The following is a 21,483-nucleotide window of genomic DNA, read 5'->3' on the forward strand; positions in this document are numbered from 1 at the left end:
TTTTTTTTTTTTTTTTTTAATATATACTATTGTGTGAGATATGACTCATGGGATGACACATCTACAGAGTGGATAATTTCAACTGTAGTAATTCAGTGCAGGGGAATTTCCACTTTATCAGATATAAATTATTCTCCTGTGATCTCCTTGCTTATTGTACTTTAAATTCCGTCTATGGGAAAAGGTGTCCTAATACCAGTAAAGATGTCCTTTGCTAGTGAAATTTTAGCTGTCCCGCACTAAAATCTTTTAAATTGGCAAATAAACCCAAGACAATACAAAGTAGCATTTTGTTGTGACATCTTGTGTACCCATCGTTGTACAGAACACTTCTTTGAGGTGTTTGTAGGTGCTTTTCAGAACGTTTATCTGGAGGAGCTTGTACAACTTGAGTTCCAGTGGTGGGATCTAATGTTGCATAAAACTAGTGATTTAACAATGTAAAGACACCGTACCTTTCTTCTTTTTTTCCATTGTAGAAAACCAACTCTGTCCATATTTTCTTTGCCTCAACTATCCTTTTGCGTGTCACCTTCTCTCACACCTTGTGAAGACAGAACAGATCATTGAGAAGATCCGGACAGAGCCAGACATGCGTGATATTGCCACCCGGAGATCTGAGTGAACTTTGAATTAGGAAACCTGCCATTTAATTTGCTCTGTACCTTCCCTACAACATGATATACGCCAGCCCTTCTGCTTTTTTTTTCTTGCTGTGTGCCCTCATGGATATATGAGCCTCATGGTTCAAAACCATATAAAGAAAATGTAGTCTGAAAGGGTTTACCACCACAGGTTTGGGTTAACCTTGACCATTTCAGTGCAACAATGGGATTAGAAACCTAGAAAGAAAGATTTATACAAAGGTTCAGGACTCCTCAAAGCTTCTGGCTTGGTAAGTGTGTCTAATGGTTATGGGGAGCGACTAGATTTATTTTAACTCACACCCTCACATATACACACCAACATATCCTGAGGTTGCTCTTTTTGAATAGATTGTATTTCTCTTACTCGCTGACCCTTTCATGGAATGATATTGTTGGGTGTTTTCTTTTTTTCTCCCTGAGTTGATATCAGCAAACCTAAAATTACTGTAACTGATATTTGAAAATTCTCCCTGTGTCGAGTGGAGACTTATGGTGCTGAAATCAATAAGACTGTTTAAAATTCAAAGACCTGCAAATCGTTCTGTTTGTCCTTTGATAGGGCCTGGGCTGATTAAAATGCGACCAAGAAAGCTTAATTGCTGCACTAATTAAGAAGTCTTTAATTTCTTTCCTGGAATATTGTTTGAAGCAGGGTTTCTGTTCTGCTCATGTAACTGTTCAGGGCAGGTATATTCTCTGTTTCTCTGTCTTTTTTTTTTTTTTCCCCTTCTTTTGACCATTTTGGCATACTAAAATGTGTGTTAAAGCAGTAAGATGTATTGACAGTGATTGTAATTTATTGATCTAAAAAAAGACTGATACAGATTCACTATTTTATTAAATTACAATTTTGGGGGCAGCTGTTAAAGGGTAAATTGCATTGTAGCTGTTGCATTTTGAGGAATCTGAATACCTGACTGACAGGAGATAGGATAGTACATCAGCTCCCTCCTTCTTCCTTGGTTATTATTGATAATTAAATATTTAAATTCATTCAGGAAAAAACAGAAAAGTATTTATCTTCTGAACGTGTGTGAAGGAATGGACCGGGGGGAGGGGAAGCGTGCAGAAGATAGGCACCTGGTAAGGCTGTATAGCGTATTACTGCATTAAGTTCATCCACAACATTTTTTTTCTGCATTTCTTTTGAGTTTATTTTCCTGAGAAATATACCTTTCTGTCTTGTATTTTGTCTTATCCCTGTCTAGTGACCTGTTTTGTTCACTGGTTTCTGAAGAGAAGAAACTAAATGATTTCACAAATCTTTCTGTGTGATCAATAGAGGAATGTTTTAGGTTTAATTGTGCTGCATTATAATTCTGACAAACGACTGCTGAGCAGAAGATTCTTAGAAAGGAGCAAGTGCTGGCAAGGAGAAGGTAAGTTCTGGTTTGCTTTTAATCTCCAGGGTCTCAAGCAGCAATCCTCCTTTCAGGAGCTGTCTGTTATTTAGAGGGAAGACTGAGACAGAGGGAGGGACCTCATACCGAATCCCCCCTGCACTGCTCAGGAAAATAGACTTGCAGAAATGTAAGGCTGTGAATTGGGATCCTTTTTTTTTTTTTTCCCCTTCCACCAAGATATTTACTAAACATTGAAAACACGATGAATGCAGTGGAGATTGATGTGAAGTGTTGTACCAGTAATAAGAAACTGGATACTGCAGTGCTGTTTTTCTAATTGTTGCATTATAGTCAAACTAGCACAGACCTTGTCCAATACAAATACAAACTGGATTCCTTTCAGTGACAGGACAAGTAGATAATATGCTTAATAGATACAAAGGGAGGTTTACCATTCCAAGCACGATGTCATGCTAATTATGTTTACTCTAATTGAAAGCAAGGTTTTGGGGAACCTGAAATTACTCATAGGATATTTTTAATAACTGAATAATAATAAAGTGCAGCAAACGTTGATCACAAACCTTTTGGTCTTTCAAAAATCTATTGGAAAATTAAATGAAAAGTGGAGTTTGGTACAAACAATGCCCCAGGGCAAAAAACAACTAACACTAGATTTTCCAGTCCAGCCATAACACAAATCAATTTGAGCACACTTCTATGGCCAGACTGCCAGATTGTTATGACTGCTAATTCACTCAATCAAACAGTACATTAGCACACCCGGCACAAACAGCTTTAACAATAGCATACACTTCTGAACAGTCCACCATATATCATAAAAAGTCCGGAATACATGGCAGGGTTGCTTTCACGTTCTGTTTACTGCAATTTATATTTACGTATGGTGCCTGCTTAACAAAATGTAGTGGAAGAACGGAAGCGAAGAAACTTCAGGAGCCAATAAAAATAACTTTTGAAGTCTTTAAAAACGAGAAACTGGGAGCAAATTATCACCTGGGCTGATTGTTTAATGTGCATCTCTCAGCTGGAGAGTTGAAAGCAGCACGTCCCCGGCACAGGACTGGAAGAGGAATTGTTCCGGGCTTGGCAGCTCGCACACGCCCTGCCTAACCCAGTCACTTCAGCGCCAGAGCATCTTTTGCCGGCTTTAGCCCCCCGCGAGTCATCTCACTGGCTCCGAAGGTATTCACCGCCTGAGTACAGGGGCAGGATTTAGCGCCAGAGAGGGGGCTCCTTCAATTCTTCCCCTTCACCCCCACGAGAAATGGGTGTTCTCTCCGGTGATGCTAAATGATGCTCTGCCGAAGGACGCGCTGTACTGAGAGATGCAATAACCGACGGCTTGGTAACCTTCTCATCCCTTCCCTCCCTCCTCCCCTGCATCCGACACACGCACCCACCCACACCCACGCACAAGCGCATATATGCAAATTGCAAATACCAAACGCCACTTAAGCTATTCACTTATTTACTACACCCCCCACCCCCCCACCCCCCCCCACACACACCCCACCCCCCACCCCGCTTAAGCCGCTGTTCTGACTTCAGAAAGTATGTTTCGAAGTCAGTAACTAAAATAATCTTTGTCTTGATTTGAGCCTCTGGGTCACGTTGCAGCTACCAGAGCCAAATGCTGAGGCGGGTGGGGTTCCCTTCCCGGGCTGGCCGGGTGGATGGAGCAGGTGCCTGGGCACTGCCTGCCGGCATCGCCTGGCGACGGACGGCCGAGAGAGAAAGCTGCAGGTCGGGAAGGAACTGATAACCTACTTCCCTGCGTGAATTAAATGAGCGCTGGAATAGACCGGGAGCCCTCGGTGATGTTTGGGCTCTCATTAGAGATCCTCAGTCCAACGTGTTAATTCACCTACCAACAGGTAGGAAAAGTCGCTCGGAGCAATAATTATGCAGTACAAAGCCCCCGCCATTCAATGATGTTAAAGCGGTGATGTCCCTTCCCGTGCTCCCCCTCCCCGTACAGAATTAGTTCGCTCAGCCGCTCCATCCCAGCGCCCAACCCAGGCGAACCGAAACACAGACGCTGGAGAGCCGGCCCGACATTTAAACGTTCCTCGTTCGCCAACACGCGCCCCGATCCCTGCCGGTGCCAAGGGGACCGCTCCGCGGGGGACGGTGGCATCCCCATCCCCGGCCGCGGGGCTCGGTGCCGCCGCCCGCGGGGCGGGGAGCGGGGCGACAGCCGGCGGATCGGGCCCCCGCGCCCGGCGGGGCGGAGGGCGGCGGGTCGGCAGCCGCTCGGGCACTAATTGTTTCCCTTAATAACAATAACAAAAAAATGCACGCCGTGTTCTTTTTTATGTATGAGCTGACAGCCTGCGAGACGCAGCCTTTTCATCCTGAAATCACTTAAGTGAGTGAAAAGCATTGAAGTGAGGGGGTTATTAGAATTTTTTCTTATTCCCGTGTTTCAAAAAAGCAGACAAACATTTTTAGTTGTTCTTTGATGAGGGGGGAGGACCTTTAAAAGTTCGAGCCCTTGCTAGAAAAGTTTCATCCCAGAGCGGGATTTATAGCAAGTTATAAACTCTCGATAAGAGGAGGATGTTATAAATGGAAGTGCTGACACAACCTTAACTATAGCGTGTAAACGGCTATGCTATAATATCCATTAAGCAGAAAGAAAAATAAGATGGCTGATCAATAATTTATACAAAGAGTACCAACTGCAGACATAATAACTGTAATGTTTGCAAAGCAATCTCTCGCTCTCCAGGCTTAACAGTAAACTAGCGGGGCTGTTAATTTCCAACTCCTACAGATAAGAATACAAACAAATTACTTAAACTTGTATTTTGCTCGATATTTTGCATGGCTCGGTAGGATAAAATAAAATTTAATTACGATGCAACATGGACTGGTTGAGGAGTCTCCCTCCCCCTACCCTCCCGCCTGCTGCTCCGAGCGGACCTTCTTCTGCAAAGCTCCGACCAGGAGAGGGGCAGGTTGGTTGGACGGGCGTTCTAAATGGGTCGCTATAGTTCTTCGAAGAGTTATTCATACATGGAAACAAAATGAAGCCATTTAACTTCAAAAGAAAGTTACAAGGTTTTCCAGTGCCACGAGCTGAAACACAATACCCCCACCGGCACGATAAGCATCAGCTGTCAAAGGACAATGCACTGGCGCTTTCCTTGCGGGAGGCTACTGGGAAAAAAAAAAAAAAAAAAATCAGCTTTAGGGGAAAACAGTACGTCTTCCACTATCCGAAGAGGAGAATGGGCGAGCAACTCTTACCTTCATATGTATGGGAGCGTAATCTCCCATTTCAGTCTACCGTATTTAGATAGCGAAACAGAAGGGTAAAGTCTGAAAGTTGCTAAGTAGACTCAGGTAATGTGCCGAGGGTTTGGGTTTTGGTTTGTTTTTTTTTTTTTTTTTTTTTCATGTCTCTTGCAATAGTACCAAAGAGATCCCTTCTTTGGTAAATAACAAGAGAGAAACGTGTCAGTGGAGGAGATGTTTTAAAAAGTGCCCCCCCCACACCCCGACAAAACAAAGTTACGTTGCAAACAACACCAAGAGAAGCTCTTTCGGCAGTTTTCAGCTGTGCTTCTTGGTGGCTTCTTGGGGATGTTTTGTGTGGCATAACCGGAGCGACACCTTATTTTTGAGCCTTAGACTGTAACTTGCTTTGACAGGTCCTGCTTTAAAAAAAAAAAAAAAAAAAAAAGGAAAAGAAAGATGCTTATCTGGTGTCTGCCTGTCCAGTGACCGCTCCCAGCTCAGCTCCAGTAACGCAAAGAAGCATAAATGGCAACTATTTGCAGACAGCACACACAGACCGTATCTTTTGTACCGAATAAATCGCTTTTGCTCCCCCCCTCCCCGACCGATTGGATGCGATGTGGAATATCGCTGCTCAGAGAAACTTAACAGAAATCGCAGCGCCCACTAGTGCCCGTGCGGGGGGTGGGGAGGGTGGGGAGCGGAGGCGGGCTGCGCGGCCAGCGCTCCCCTCCGCTCCCGTCCGCCCTCCTCCGCTCCCCGCGGGCCGGCACCGGGGAGAAACGTCCTTCGGGGGAAAGGAAACGGGAGCAGAACCGGGAGAAAGCACAAAGGAATGAGATACGGTCAATTGGGGGTTGTTTCTTCATTTTCTAGACGGAAGCTTTACGGTTGGACTTGATGATCTTAGGGGTCTTTTCCAACCTTAGTGATTCTATGATTCCATTAGAAAAATCAGAAACAGAAAAGTTGTCTTTTCCCTCTTTCTTCCCGTCTCACTAACCCGCCCCTGGTTTAGGAGGTGTGTGAATGGAGCAAGTGTTTCACAGGCAGCATCTTCACACTGTTGTGAAAGGAATTGGAGGGGCTGCCCGGCTGTAAAGCCTTGATGGGAAACACGAACAATGCTAGATATGTTTCTGAGTTTTGGATACCCACCTGATATGCAACAGTACGGAAGCTCTGCCAGATATTTTCATTAGGCCCCTTCTTTATTTTCTCAGGTGTTTGAGGTTTGTGGGTTTTTTTTTTTTGTTTGTTTTTTACACACATCAGCTAATGTGTATAAAATGTGTATTGACAATAATGATTGTTAATGGGCAGCATTTAGATTTCTTGGAAACTGTTCTCCTTGCTTTGGAGATGAGGACAGACTTTGCAAGGAAGGTGACACACAGCCCTCTCATCTGGGTAGAAGATACCAAGTAGATAAGCTCAAGATACACGTTCACAGTGGCACTGAATGTCTTGAGTATTTATTTATTGTTTGTTGTGCATTGGGATACTGGATAATGTTCCCAGTCAGATCCAAGCACTTACAATGGTGTTCAGCATAACATGATTTCCCATGCAGGATTCACAAAGCTGTAAGAGGCAGTTTTGAATTATATCACACACACTGGCCCACAAGTACGTGTCAATGGACTAATCCTGTTCATCTTTAAAAGCTTTCAGTAAACCATTGGTTCACATTGTATAAATTTCTTGGCTAGACCTTGTCTAGCCAAGAAGAAAAGCTCCACATATGTTCTCAGATATCTTGGGCTCGATGTCTAAAATCATCTGATGGATGATGAAAGGCAGGCCAGGATTAACATGTGTCTCTTCTCAACATTTATTTGACAATCACACTTTTTCCTTTATTGTTGCTATGCATTTCTTCATCAATAATAAGTGCCAAAATATATGCCAAAGATTTGCCACACAAACCCATAAATGTGGAAAGCACTGAATACCGAAGTAGTTGAAAACAATTTGCAGGAAGTTCTGATTTTCTCCATTTTCACATTTCCGAAGATGACACATTTTAAAACAAGGTAATACCTGACATAGATATAAAACATAAAAAAAATAAGTTGCTATAATAGGTGTAGTATGGCCAAAATAAGGTCTGTTAAAATATACATTGTTGAATTTTATGGATAATGACAAAATACTTTTATTATGACTGTTTGAATGTATAAACAATATGACTTCAATGTTGTCTGTTCCTCTTCAATGCTCAGTGATTTACATGCAATTGAATTTTATTAGTATGAATACTGGACTTCAAGCTTATGTATTTGAGTACTTATACAAAGTAAATTCTTGGAATACTCCAGTAAAAATAGGCTTATGAAGACAGCAGTTCCTCAATACATTCTTAGCTTTAGGCACAGCTGCGTATCTATACATAGGTACTTAACACTGAAAAGCAAGAAGTTGAGTCACAAAAATACCAAAAAGAATAAGAAAAGAAGGCCACATTTGATTCTTGTATTTTGGAAAGCGAAGGAAATTTTAGGGGAAAAGCAGTGAATACATGTAAGTAAGAAATTAATTTAAGAAGATTGTAAAAATATAGAAGAAGGTGAATTACAGTAACAAAATTTTATCCATACAAAATATTTTTGAGTCAAAAGTATATACTGGCAAGTTAGAATCATAGAATCACAGAACAGTTTCGTTTAGAAGAGACCTTAGAGTCAAAGTTGGTTTTATTAAAGCTTGTTCTCCTAAACATGTGAGTATAAACTTAAGATACAAACTTCAAAGCAAGAAAAATGAACTATCACCATCTAAGTTGTTTTAATGTAGCTGGTTAGAAAGAGTTTTAATTGCTGTGTTTTTGCTTAATTACACTCTTCAATCTGACGATCAGGCAGTTGAGTATTATTCCTTTTTCACACGTGAGGAGGGATAGGGCAACTAAGATCCACAAAATAATTCACATGCCATACTCATACTACCAATTGTCGCATGACTTAATAGGTGCCTAAATCCCTTAGTGTTAAGCTCATGTTGACACAATTCACCAAATGTGTAGGTTTCCTTTGCTGGACATATAGATGGAAGCACAAATCTCAGTGTTGGTGGTTTTTTTGAAGAGGGAATCCATGCTTAAACACCAACAGTCTTTGCTTGGATTCATTACATTCACACAAGCGGGGCTTTAAGCAAGGTAAAGCTGAAATGAGGATATTTGTTTCTGCATCCATATTTGCATTCTGTGGTACAGCTAATAACCAGTTAGGCAGGTCACTTCCAGGGTGGGAAATCTGTTTTCACACATTCAGCTTCTATCGTTCCTACAGGACAAGAGAACTAAGCGAGGTTTCCGATATGGTAGCAGTGAATGTGAGCAATCAAATATGAGGTCTGCAATGGTGAAGATTTCTCTGGTTCTTTCTTGAAAAATTTAGGCCTGCTGACCTGGAGAAAGACCTCCAAGTAGACTCTCTTCTCAGATAAATGTTTGTGTCACCTTGCTGAGAAAAGATTTTAAGGGCTGAATTCAGCCATTCTTGCTGTTGGGCTGTACAGCCTCTTCACTATCAATATCATGGGATACCCCATGCTAATAATGAAGACGTTGTGTTCTCTGCTGGTATATTTGTCCTGTTTTGAAAGCGGGGCTCCTGAGTAGCTTAGATACTTCTAAAATATTATTCCGTGGCTTTTACTTTCTGTTTTAAACTGTTCTATCTACAACCATAAAGCTAAATCCAAACAAACATTTTCTTAACCACTCTAAGTTTTATTTTTTACTATCAAGCTGAAACAATTACAAGGAAAATAATGCATATAGCAGTATATATAATAGGGAAAATGTTTTCTTGAGTGTTTTGTTTCTTACCGATAAACCTAGAATTCAGCACACAGTTTACAAGTAAGGGCCAATAGCTGAATACTTTTAAATACAGTGATGTATAATGGCTGCAGTAAATACAGATTCAGAGGCTATGTTTATGCTAGCAAATTAAACTTGCCTGGTAACTTTCCTACGCAATAAAGCCAACAAGCACATATGTGTATTTGTAAACTCTTTTCCTGTCCAAAAGAAGGTAGTGGCAGCAGCCTGCTAGCTGGGAAGAGTCACTGGGATATGCAGCCTCTCACTCCCTCAAACTTCACCCAGGAATTGTTTTTTAGAATGCTTAGAGTATGCTGAGGCCATTGGATAAACGATCATATTCCAGTACCTAAGAACATTCCTGGCAGTGTTTAATTTACTAGTGCAAATGTAGCTTCAACTGTTTTATATTACAGTAACTGTCTTGAAACATATATTCACATTGGACACTTTTATAGGTACAAGCTCTTGATCGTGCGATCTTTACATGGCCAACATTCCTATTGACTTCTAGAAATGACATCTTCAAAAAGAAAGTTTCCTTAATTAGTGAGGAATCCAGCCTTGGCCTATAATTAAAAAAGAAAAAGGAAGTACAATTATAATACAGGAGTAGCTTGCTAAAATACTCCCTAAAACAATTTTCAAATGACACTGAAGTATTGCTCACTAATACAGGGCCTGCTTAATTAATTTAGCAGCCTGGACTAGAGACTCAGTTTTTTTGTGCTCTCGTGCTTTTGTGCTGGGTATTTGAAGCTGAAAATGTAAACATGAATGCATTTTCTATAAGAGACTTCTAAAAAATGTTAGGGAAAGCAGGGCACATTCTTTGCTGGGTTTTGTGTTAGATTCTTCACAGTCAACATCAGCCCGAGAAACCCAGAAATCAGTCCGGGGAAGTTAGAGTCTTCTGGCAACAGGTTGCCTGCTGTTGAATTTGTAAGGCCATTTGTGACTTTTATTGAGATGAACACCATAAAAAAAAGCATTATGCAAAGGGACAGATGCATTTATTCGTGTGTTTTCCCCTAGTTAATATGAACTAACATAGTATTGGCCTGTTTTGGAGTCACATAAATGCAATATCGTGCACTTCTTTTTACAGCTGTAGTTTGTTGTGAATAGTCAGCCAGATACAAAATGACAGAGGAAAGATTATTCTTTAGAATTTTCACTTTGCCATTTACAAATCAATGACGTTTGCATCTGTCTTAACACATTAGTGAAATGGCCTGTAAAGGAAGACTGTGTTACAGATTGAGCTGAAAAACAATATTGAACAGAAAAGTATTGCTAGTTTTATTCAGAACCGGCAGGTACTATGAACAATATACTTGACACTTCGTAAATAATAGCGCACCAAAAAAATCAGGAAGAAAATTACTTTTTGGCACAGTCTTGCAGTCAATTGGTATTTTTCCCAAAAAAGAATTTTAGGGTCAGTTTTGCTAGTCTAGCCCTACAAAGGAGAATAAAATCTTCTTTTCTTCCACTTCAATAGCTTTCAAACAGCGGTTACTAATTGGAGGTCTGTTAGAAAGATTTATTTGAGAAATGGTTGACTTTCTTTCTACATCTTGTTTTCTCACGGACAACGTTTTTAGTATGCATCTCAGAAACATTTTTTAACGACAAACCCCTTAATTATTCATGGAAAGAAAAGACCCCAAACTTATGCTCTTTAATTCATCTCAGTAAGCATTGACCTCTCATATAAATTCTAACAATCTCCAGTTCATCTCCTCACTTCTTGGTGGACACAGTAATAATACAGAATGTAACATTGTTATTGCTTGCTGCTGATTTATAGTACAAAATTTGGTAAATTAAAAAGACTAGGCAAGCAAGGTCCTTATATCTGTGAGAAGTCTTATCTTGCTTTAAGGCTCAGTTATTTCTCTGATAACCACCGATTATCTCTTTCTCAGAAGCGATTCCAATAAGGCAAAGGTGCCCTCTGTAGGGGAGAGGCTGTAAACGATGGTGGGTAGCTGGAGTTTAACATTCACAGAAAGCAACAGAAAAGAATAATTTCTTAGCAGTCTGGCTCTCAGAGAGACACTAAAAGCTAAATAAGTGTAAATGAAGTAGTGCAAAAATAACAAAAAAACCCCACCCCTGCTTTAAAATAAAGCTGAAAATAATACTATCAACTGCAGGTAACAGCTAACAGTTTTGTAAAAAGCTGCCCTAATGTTAAATGTGTAGTGCAGTGAAAACTGAGCTGCAGGAATCTCCTGGAAAAAATTAAATATGAATTTCAGTCAAAAGAACTTTATGGAAATAATAGAATTCAGAAAGCAACATGCTTAAAAAGTCTCTGTAGCATGTACTCCTAAAAAGTTTACCACAAAGCAGATTCATTAACAGTCCCAGGGGGTTTGCATATTGCCTGCTAAGAAATTGCTTTTGTTAGCATGCCCACAGACAAATCTTAGCTGGTGTGCAGAATCTCTAGTGGCTATTTGCAATTATTTGGGGAATTCTTTCCTCAATTTAAAATGGCAGCTAATGCCAGCCCAGAGAGAGGCAAAGAATCTGACATTAGTCGTAGTTCGTTGCTTGTTATTAATTATTTTCTAGGTTTCAATTTTATAATCCGTTAGGATGACCTGCAGTTCTAGTTATTTTGATTTTCTGTCTCTCTCCCTGCCTCCTTTTCTTTTGACATTATATTTACTCTTTTCCCCCCCTTATTTTAAAAATATATATATATATATATTTATATACATATATGCTTTTGGAGTAACAATGATGTTGTATATAGTAACCTGTATTACCATGCAATGAACTGTAACACAGAGTGGGCAAAAACCTTCAGAATTATGATTTAGCCTCCTTTCATCTTTACCAGAAAGTCAGAGAAGAAGCAGGACCTAATTCTAATAGTTGATTTGCTGTATATGTTGTGATTACTATGAAAACTTAGACTGAACCATGGTTTAGAAAGGGAAGATCAGTGTTGTAAATATGCAGTTTAATCTGCTTTTGAGTATGACTGTAAAGAGAAGGGTGGGTTTTGGTCACCTGTGGAAAAGTTAAGGATAGTAAGTTTTAAAACCTACAGGTTGCTAAAGCTGTTTGAGGTTTTTTTTTTCTGGTCTAGATTGTTAGTAAGGGTTTGTTGGTCACTATATCAAGACTGACTGTCAAAAGCAGGGTTGAAGGAAAGGGAGAATGTAAACCTGTGACACTGCATTTCCTAATCACAGGTTCTGGTCAAAGAAAGCTCATTCCTTTCTTTACCCCCTGTTGGAAATACTGGTATGAGGGATATATCCCATGTTTTGAACCATGTAGATGTCAGATTAATGCTATCTTTTGTTTCCATTATTATCCAAAACCATAAATTCTTTTCCTTCAATCCGCCAAATAGCACTGAACCTCCCAGTCTCATTTTAAGAGAAGTAATTTCACTACATTACTTTTTGATCTTCAGGGCATGCTTCCAAGTCTATTTACATAAATAAATGTTTGAGGAATGACTGAGATTATGGAGCTTTGTGGACTTTCGACGTGCCCTCTTCACATCCTGTTGCTTACCCTGTGAATCAGAAGATATAGCAGGGTGTTCACTCTACCTTCTCTCACAGCCAAAATTAATGCAACTCAGGACAAAAGCGAGGGTCCTAACTGAACAGGTAAAAGCTTGTAGGTGCTGCCATACTGTGTGAATGTCCTTCCCAGGTCAAATCCTCATGACGATGCTTTTCCCTGACATAAAGCACTGTCAGATCTCTGGAGTAGATGCTGTCTTACCCTGCTTAATTGTTGCATCTTTAACAAAAGTCATGGTCATATTTGAATGCCTTTCCTGAAATGTGAAAGAAAGCTCAGGGTAGGTCTTTTTAAAGTCTTTCTTGGCACTCTCTGACCCTTCAAGTAAACACAGGACAAACATCCAAGGCTATTTTTTCCTTTTGCCAGACATCTTGCCTATGTCTAAACAAGCCAGCTGGATGCTTCTTGTTTACTGTATTGATCCTTCGTGGTCCTTTTATAAGACTGCATTTGCAGTTGCAAAGGTATTGTTGTAGTTTTTTGAAGATTTGTAGTAGATTTGATTCTGGAAAAGCAACACTTCTCAAGCATTAAATTCTTTGGGGTTTTGTTTACTTTTGCCTTAGGTTTTCTTTTAGATTTTTCTTTCCAACTTGAGGCTGCTAGTTCCTCAGATTTACTCTACGACAGCTGCTTCCAGACAGTGCTCAAACAACCAATCTTTAGGTGCTTTGTTTATGTGTCAGAGATAGGAGTCTGGTCTCCTGATACAGTCAATGGAAAGAAGTATGCATGTTCAGTGCAGAGATTCAGAAAAACTAAACTATAAACTCTAAGCTGACGCTGTGAAAAAAGTCCTAGGTGACCTGAGACAGGCCTCTGTCACAGGTGAACTCTAAAATGTGTCAAATTTTCCTTTTAGTTTAGGTACCAAATTTATTAGGTACCTTTTTTTACAGTTTAATCTTCTTTTATTAATTTCATCAGTCATCATTGTCTTTGTATCCATATTGTTTTTTACTGTGCTATCTTTTAGTTGCCGTGATCATGTTAACATTTTAAGTTCTCTCTTGTTGACTGAACTTTTTCTATGTATTTTTAAACAGTCATTATCTACCTCGACTTTAAAAAAAAAAAAAAAACCTATGGTAAATCTCAGTACATTATTTCTTATTTTCTGATGTCTTTCCTTTTTTTTTTTTCTTTTTTTTTTTCTTGAAGACTATTATTCTGCAGTATACAAATCAAGTTTGACTTTTTTTCCTGTTACTGTAATTGACTTGACCCTTTCTTTCCAGTTTAAGATCGTATAAACTGTAAAAGTGAAGTGGCATTATGCAAAGTCTAAAATACCTGGGTTTTTTTAGTCTTTCATTCGTATAGTTTTATTAATTTTACTCAGCTATCTGCAACTTTGATACCGGTGCCCACAGCACTTTTACTGAATGGCTGCCAACTGTCTTTGGGCTCTGTATCTAGCATTATGTTGCTTGGCCCCAATCCTGAAAAATTTATACACTTGAGTAATTTTACTCATGAGAGCAGGCCCATTGACTATTGATGCATAACGTTGTTTGTGAATGCACGCATTTTCAGGGCTTGGATAATTGTTTTGATTTTACTGGTCAGTCATTGCAAAGTATTCGTAAAGGTATTTTTTACTCAATTCTAGAATTTTTTTTCTTCTCATTGTCTGTAAACTATCACAAGTTTTGAACAGTCACATGGGTTTGGACATACATTAGATGTTTTTAATGATTAAATCTGTTCTTAATTTTGTATTCATTGTGAAGATGCCTACAAACATATTAGTCTGGCTGAGTTGAATATATTACAGCTTCTTAAGTACACATAGGGGTTTTTTTTTCATGTTACACTGTAGATGAGTGAATCAACAGTAGTTGATTCCCACAGCCCATTCCCATCCCGTAACCCATTCCCATGATAATGGATTAGCTATCAGGTGAAACTTTGGAGACTTTTATCACAACATCCACAACTAACCATATAAGTATGTATGTGCCTGTGATATATTTATTCATTCAAAGGAATTCCATCTTTTTGTTAGTTTACTACCTGCTTCTAATGCCTTCTGATTGCATCATTACTGGAATAGTCTTCTTGCTCGACTTTCTAGCTACAGAGGATCAAGGGTATGTAGCCCAGCAAATATTATGGAGCAACTACTGTATAATTATTTCTCTGTCTTTATGCCCATATTTTTATTACTGCCATCCCTTTGTTTGAGCCCTTTTACCAGTAATTAGTAGTCAAACCTCCTCACCCTTTACCTAATTTAAATGAAACACATCAAGTTGTAGAAGGTCCTGAATCGCTAGCTGCTATAAGCCTTCTGAGTCAACAAAGCAATGTCACTTTCTACTGGCTGAGAAACTGGTCGGCTAAGTATGAAAGTCAGCTTACTACTCTCTGCCTGATGTTCCATATTGATTTCAACTTTTTTTCCTTTTGCATTCCTTAAATACCATGCATTCACTTCACATCCTTAATAGAGTAATCCTGCTTAAATTTTAATCTTCTTTAAAACCTAAATAGTTCTTTTGGGCCACTGCTTTTTACTCTTTGAAGGATGTCCTCATCTCATCCTTATGTAGATCTCAGTAATATATAGTATTGCCTTTAGAATTTTTCCCCAGTATTGTCCATTTCCTGCCAAAGGCTCAACAGTTTGAGAACAAGCAGTCTACATACCCAGACAAAATAGGAACAAAGCTTTAGGTGATAAAGCCTACTCAGTGTAAGCTTTCTTCTGCAGTTTATGCTACCTCTGAGATTTCTATCAATTTTATTTTTCTTAGATATTTAAGATAAGCACATATTACAAAAATCTGCTGATTTCACAGAAATATATATATTGCCCCTCGTACAACCTAAAAAAAGAGGAAGAATTTTTTTTCAAATTTACATTCAGCTTCACTTACAGTGTCACAGTGTGACTAAACATTGATGCTTAACACATTTGTCCATAAGCTTGATTTTAAGTGTGTGACTAGTTTTATCTCCATGCTGAATAAGAGCCTTCAAGCAACATATTTAAATGCCAGAACCATTCTAGATTCTCAAATGTATTGTTTCAGAGTCTTCTTAGCACTCTATTTTGAGTTGTACTCACCAATCTTTTGTAGTGGTATTAAACACACACAAAAGTTATTGAAGTGAAAGCAATGAATATTGGGTAATAGAACATAGAAATCCTGTTTCAGGTTATATGGATAGTGTCTTGGCATGTTGATTTATTAACTATGCATCTGAACAAGTCCTTATCTACCTCTTTGAAGTATTTTTCAGAAAGCAATAGAAATTATCTAGTTATTGATCTTCTATTTTGTAATGCAATTACATGTTTATGTTATATGTTTCAAATACTGTAGGCATAGTTTGAGGTTGAAGTTATAAAAATTAAATAGAGCTATATTTTAGCTAACTTTGGGGAGATTAAGAAAAATCTTCTCCTTTGAGAAACTGATAGAATTTGCTGTCTGGGTCTAGACTGTTCTACTTCTGGTCCTCCCACTCAGATTTCTGGGGTCAGAGTAGTCCACTATTGCAAGAGAAAAGGCTATTAGCCTTCTGTAAACAAAGGTTTTCTTATAGATACAGCTTCCATACAAGTGAGAGTGAGGGTAAGTGAAGAGTTAATAGAAAATATATATTACAAAAATTGCATGAGGAACTGTGGTCTTGGTGAACACAAAAAGGAGTTAAGAGTTGTAAGAAAGCTAATTCATGGGTGCTTCATAAAATACCCCTGTAGTCCTTTGCATATTTATTAATTTCTTCACTATTATTTTCACTTACCTATCCGAATATAATACAGGAGTAGTTTAAGGACCTAGAAGCTCAATTGTGAACTTTCAGAATTAAGGTAACAGGTTAGGAAATTAAAATAACTCATTTAATCAGAAATACCTAGTTAGTTGGGTTTTTCTCTTTCTCTGATGTTTTTGCTTACCAGCGTGTTTTCACATCGGAAACATAAGAAAGTTTGTTTTGGCTTAGCTGATTTTTTTGGATCAAGCTCTTTTTTTTTTTTTTTTTTTTTTTTTTGATGGATAGTATTGACATGTTTTTGGAAGTCCTGTTGACTCATCCTGAGTACCAAGAGTACAGTTTAAGGGAAAAATAGTTGACCTACTCTTTTATTTATCAGACAGAATTTGTCTGCTTTTATACATTGTGTATACTTACTGATGTGTTGTATCACACAGGAAATTGTTTTTGCTATGATGAAAAGAAGGACAAGTTGTCTCCAGTTCTTGAAGTCAGTGAGGTCACCCTTTCACAGCATCCTGCTCATGTTCCCTTATTTCTGTTATCCAGCAAGGCTTTTCCTCTCTGCCTTCCTAGATTTCATTAAGCACATTTATCAGTTTCATCAGAGAGGTGGGTCAAATAGTTCTAGGATTTCTGCTGTGATTTTTATATCCTGCTGCTTTGTTGTTTTTCAGCTTCTTGCTTGTAATTTGTCCTGAAATCTGTTAGGGGTGGGATTAGTTGTGTGGTTCAAATATTACATATAAAACTGTGGTTGAGATAAGGAGATACTGTTAATTATTTCTTTTAAAGAATCTCCACATCTCTTCTGTTTCAGCAATGAGAATTTTCCTCCTTTTCTTTTGATTGTTCAATTTTAAACTTGCTTGCTCAAAAATACTGTATGGTTTCACAGTATATCATAGCATGCCAGGTATTTCTTAGCTCTTTAAATGTTCTTTTCTCATCGAGGCACCGTATTTCCATTCTTGCTGTGAGTATACTAATACCCAGTTGTGACAGCTGAACTGAATCACATTACGTCTGTGCACTTCCCTTTTTTCTTTCAGTTCAGCTTTCTTTGCCTGATATGCTAACATAAACATGTTAAGAATAGGGCCAGGTTGGAATTCCTCATAGTACCCTTTTGTTTTCAGTTTGTACTGTTGATCTTTGTCACTTCCTGATCAGAGGGTATCTTTTTTTATTTTATTTTTATTTTGGCAGAGCAATGGTTGTAGCCATCACCAACACCTGCTGCCTGGCATTCTGTTGCATCATAGCTACATGACCTGTCTTCAGATGATGCAGTTGTGGTCAAATTTTTCTTTTCCTATCTGAAAAATTTGACTTTTTTCTGTGACAATTTGGAGAACAGTATATCAGACACCAAATATTACTCAGTGAGTCATCATTTTGGTTGATGATTCTTCATCCCAGTTTTCCCTTTGCACTGTCTTTTTCATCTTTCTCACAGTGTAATTCAATATTGAAGTCATCCATCACAAGGAAATGAGCTGTATTCTGGTATTCTGTCAGTAACAGCTTAGAGGCAGCTGCAGAATCATCTTTGCCTTCCATGCTCTCTTCCTTTGCTGGAACGTAACACTATTCAACATTATTTAGGATTATAGTTTGGAATCTGGCGTATGTGACACACTGCTCTATAGGTTCCCAAATGCTTAGTGGCTTTTTTTGCTGTCTGTTATAATAAGTACTACTCCTTCTTGCTTTCTCGTCATCCCTGCTCTCTTCATTGGTGAAATGTTTATTTTTTTGTTTGATACACTTCATGTGTCTACCGCAAAATGCATTTCCTGCAGTCACTCTTGGTGTCCAGGCTAATAGAATAGAGTGGCCTGAATCTATTCTACTTAACTCCAGTCCCATCTAGACCAGGCTGGTCACATCAACACTAAACAGTACTTGATCATGGGTCTCCTCTGAGCCTCATGTAGTTTCCCCTGTAGCCCTAAGATGTAATTTATATTTTTGGGAGTGTATTTCAGTTCAAAAGACATTAAGTAATGTAAGAGTTGTGCAGTAAACCATGTGTTATTTGAAACTATATGTGTGTTGGGTGCTCTAAAGCACAGCATGGAAGAATGTGGCAGTCTGAGAGTGCAAGCTTCTTAGAAGAGTGACAGAAGACATCAAACCAGATGCAGTCTCATCCTTAGTATCTACTGAAATTACTACTGCAGCAATCCCCAGAACTACACTGGGATTTTTACTTTGGAGGGATGTGGTCAATTAGCCTTGGCTAACAGTCAGACACCCCCCCAGCTGCCTGATTATTTCCACCATTCACTGGGATGGAGGAAGGGAGAAAATAGTAAGAAAAGGAATGAGAAAACTCGTGGGTCAAGATAAAGGCAGGTCACTTAATGATTACATTAATGGGATAAACAGACCTGACTTGGGACAATTAAATTATTTTATTGTCAGTTTAAATAAAAATGCAACTATTACTTTGGGTAGTGGGAAACAAGATAAGTATTAAAACACCTTTCCCAAGCTTGACTTTACTCTTTAACTCCTGACTCCCCTCCCCAAGAGGCACAAGGGTGATGGTCAGTATATAACAGTTACTCTCTGTTGCTCCTTCCTCTTCACATTGCCCTTCCACTGGCAGGGGCTCCCTAGAGGCTGTGATACCTTCAGGAACATCCATCTGCTTCTCTGTGTCTCTTCCACAGGCTGCAGGTTCCGGCACCATGGAGCACCTCCTCCTCTGACCTCGATGTTCCCCCTTCCTGTTTCTCCTCTTTTTTCTCCCCCCCTCTGCCTGTCCAGTGTTTTCTGCCCTTTCTTGGACATGTTTTCATGGATACATCGCCAACTTGGCTGATGGGCTTAACTTTGACACAGGGCTCATGGGAGATTTCCACTCTTCTAGAACAGGTTAAATCCAAGAAGAATAGTCTAGGACACCTAAAGTGGCACTACACACCTGTGTTTAGGCAACAGAATTGAGTCCAACTTCAATGCAAATACAGGAAGTTCTTTGAGGACCTCCAGAAGTAAAACTTCCTCATTCTGCTTACTTAAATTTAGATTGATAATCATAATTAATTTAGTAGCACATGACTGCTTAGAAAGTAAAATCTTTGTATGATTTACCTCTTTTCTGGAAGTGCAGACAATCACACTTCTGATATACAGCAACTTTAATCAGACAGAAAGCAATACGTGATCATATTAGGACATTATTTGAGCATATACTTGCCAAAATTATTGCTAGATGTTCCAGAAATTGCCTATATACTATTACTTTTTCTCATTTCTTTTTATAGTATATCAGATGATCAGTGATATCTGGCCTCTAAGACAAGCTTCAGCTCTCAGTCTCCAGAGTCTGACAGAAGTATGGGAGCAGGACAGAACACCCTCTTCAAGAAATTTCAGGAAGAAGGTTTTTTTCCTATCTGCTACATGCACTAGATTTGAACTAATAACTTCAGCAAGCACAAAGTCTGTGTTTTCTAGAATCACAATAGAAAGCATAATCCAGCCTTCATAATAAGATACCTAAATGGAGACATCAATAAGTGAGATGCTGTATGTCATCTAAGACATCTGCCTCTAGAGAGGCAGAAGGACAGCAGGTGGGATACCCTGTTGCAGCTACAATAACCCTATACACCCCTGTTTCCACAGCTGAATCCTACTTTCTATCTCTGCTGACTCTAATGGAAGTTTAAATCCCTAGGTTCTAATTTTATTGTTCAGTTTGCAGATCTACTCCCATATTGTGTGCCCTAGGATATTTGGGACATTTGCTTATAGATATGATACAAGATCTGTGGGAAACACATGGCCTCCCAATGCAGAACCTGAAGATCAGGAGAGATAAACCACAGCATTTAAAATTACACTATCCATTTGCGTTCAAGCTGCTGCTGTACTCCCTTCTTGTGCCCATAGTTACCTATGGAGAGATGCCTACATCTGAGTGTCTTCATCTCAGACTGCATCCTACCATTGCAGACAGGAAGAGATCTGTTAGAAAACCTTTTGAAATTGCTTTCAAGAGTTATTTCCGTGCCATCTCCAGATTTTCAGGGCAGCAGGTCAGCCACCATTCCCAGGTGTGACTGTTGATTCATTAATGGCTGTATCAACAGTAATTGCTACTCAGAACTATGAATAAGCATTTGCTGAAGAAACTCTATAGCTGCTTCACATTAATAAGGAAGTTAACATGAAAAATTTAGAACGCTTAGCTAAAACCCGCAATGACTTTTTACCTTTATTATTATCATTTTTACATAGCAACAAGCACACTATACAGTGCGTGAAGAGTTTAAGTGTTTTCTCATGCAGCGACTTTTAGAGTATAATTGATTCTAGAGAAACAAACAATCTGGAAGTGTATATAATACAGCTTTTAAGCACTTGATTATACGAAAAAATCCATTTCACATTATATGACCTCATTTTGAAACCCAATAGCTAAAGAAAGTATGTTATGAATTTCCAATACAAGACAAATTGTAGTTTACAATCCATAGTGTGTGAGATGTGTACTTGCATTTTAACTATTGTGTTATATATTTGTATAATTGTAAATGCAAAGGTGTTATCGTTAGTTTGGTTTGTATTTTAGTGACTAGAATTGCATAACCTTTACAGCTATGAATTAAGTAGTCTTCTGCCTCTGACACAAATTAATATGTAGCTAGTTTGTGCTGGACTTAAGCATGGGAAAATGATTTCAAGAATTTTTATTTTGCTTTTACACTATGAAGAAATATTTTGCAGAAATTTGTGCTTTTTTAGTCTTATTTAGACAAAAGTCAAGTATGAAAACGATCTAGGAAGAAATTTTCATTTGTCAATGTGTATGCACTGGTTCTCTAAATTTACAGTTCTTACAGACTTTCTTAGAAAATCTTTTTTACTCACTAGTTCTCCGATTTTCCTCTGTCTCTGTTTTCTCTTACTGTACTGTTTTTCTCTTGTCAAAATCATATTGCCTGTCCTTTAGTATATCTCCTCTGTTGGAGATGGAAGTATCTGTATTATTTCTTCATATGCAACTGTTCCATCCTAGTCTTATGTTTCTTTCCTTTCCACTAGATTAATGGGACTTTTCTATGCTGTCAGCTTGCCA

The sequence above is a fragment of the Leptosomus discolor genome, chromosome 1, assembly GCF_034619465.1.
Source record: "Leptosomus discolor isolate bLepDis1 chromosome 1, bLepDis1.hap2, whole genome shotgun sequence".
Classification (NCBI taxonomy): Eukaryota; Metazoa; Chordata; class Aves; order Leptosomiformes; family Leptosomidae; genus Leptosomus; species Leptosomus discolor.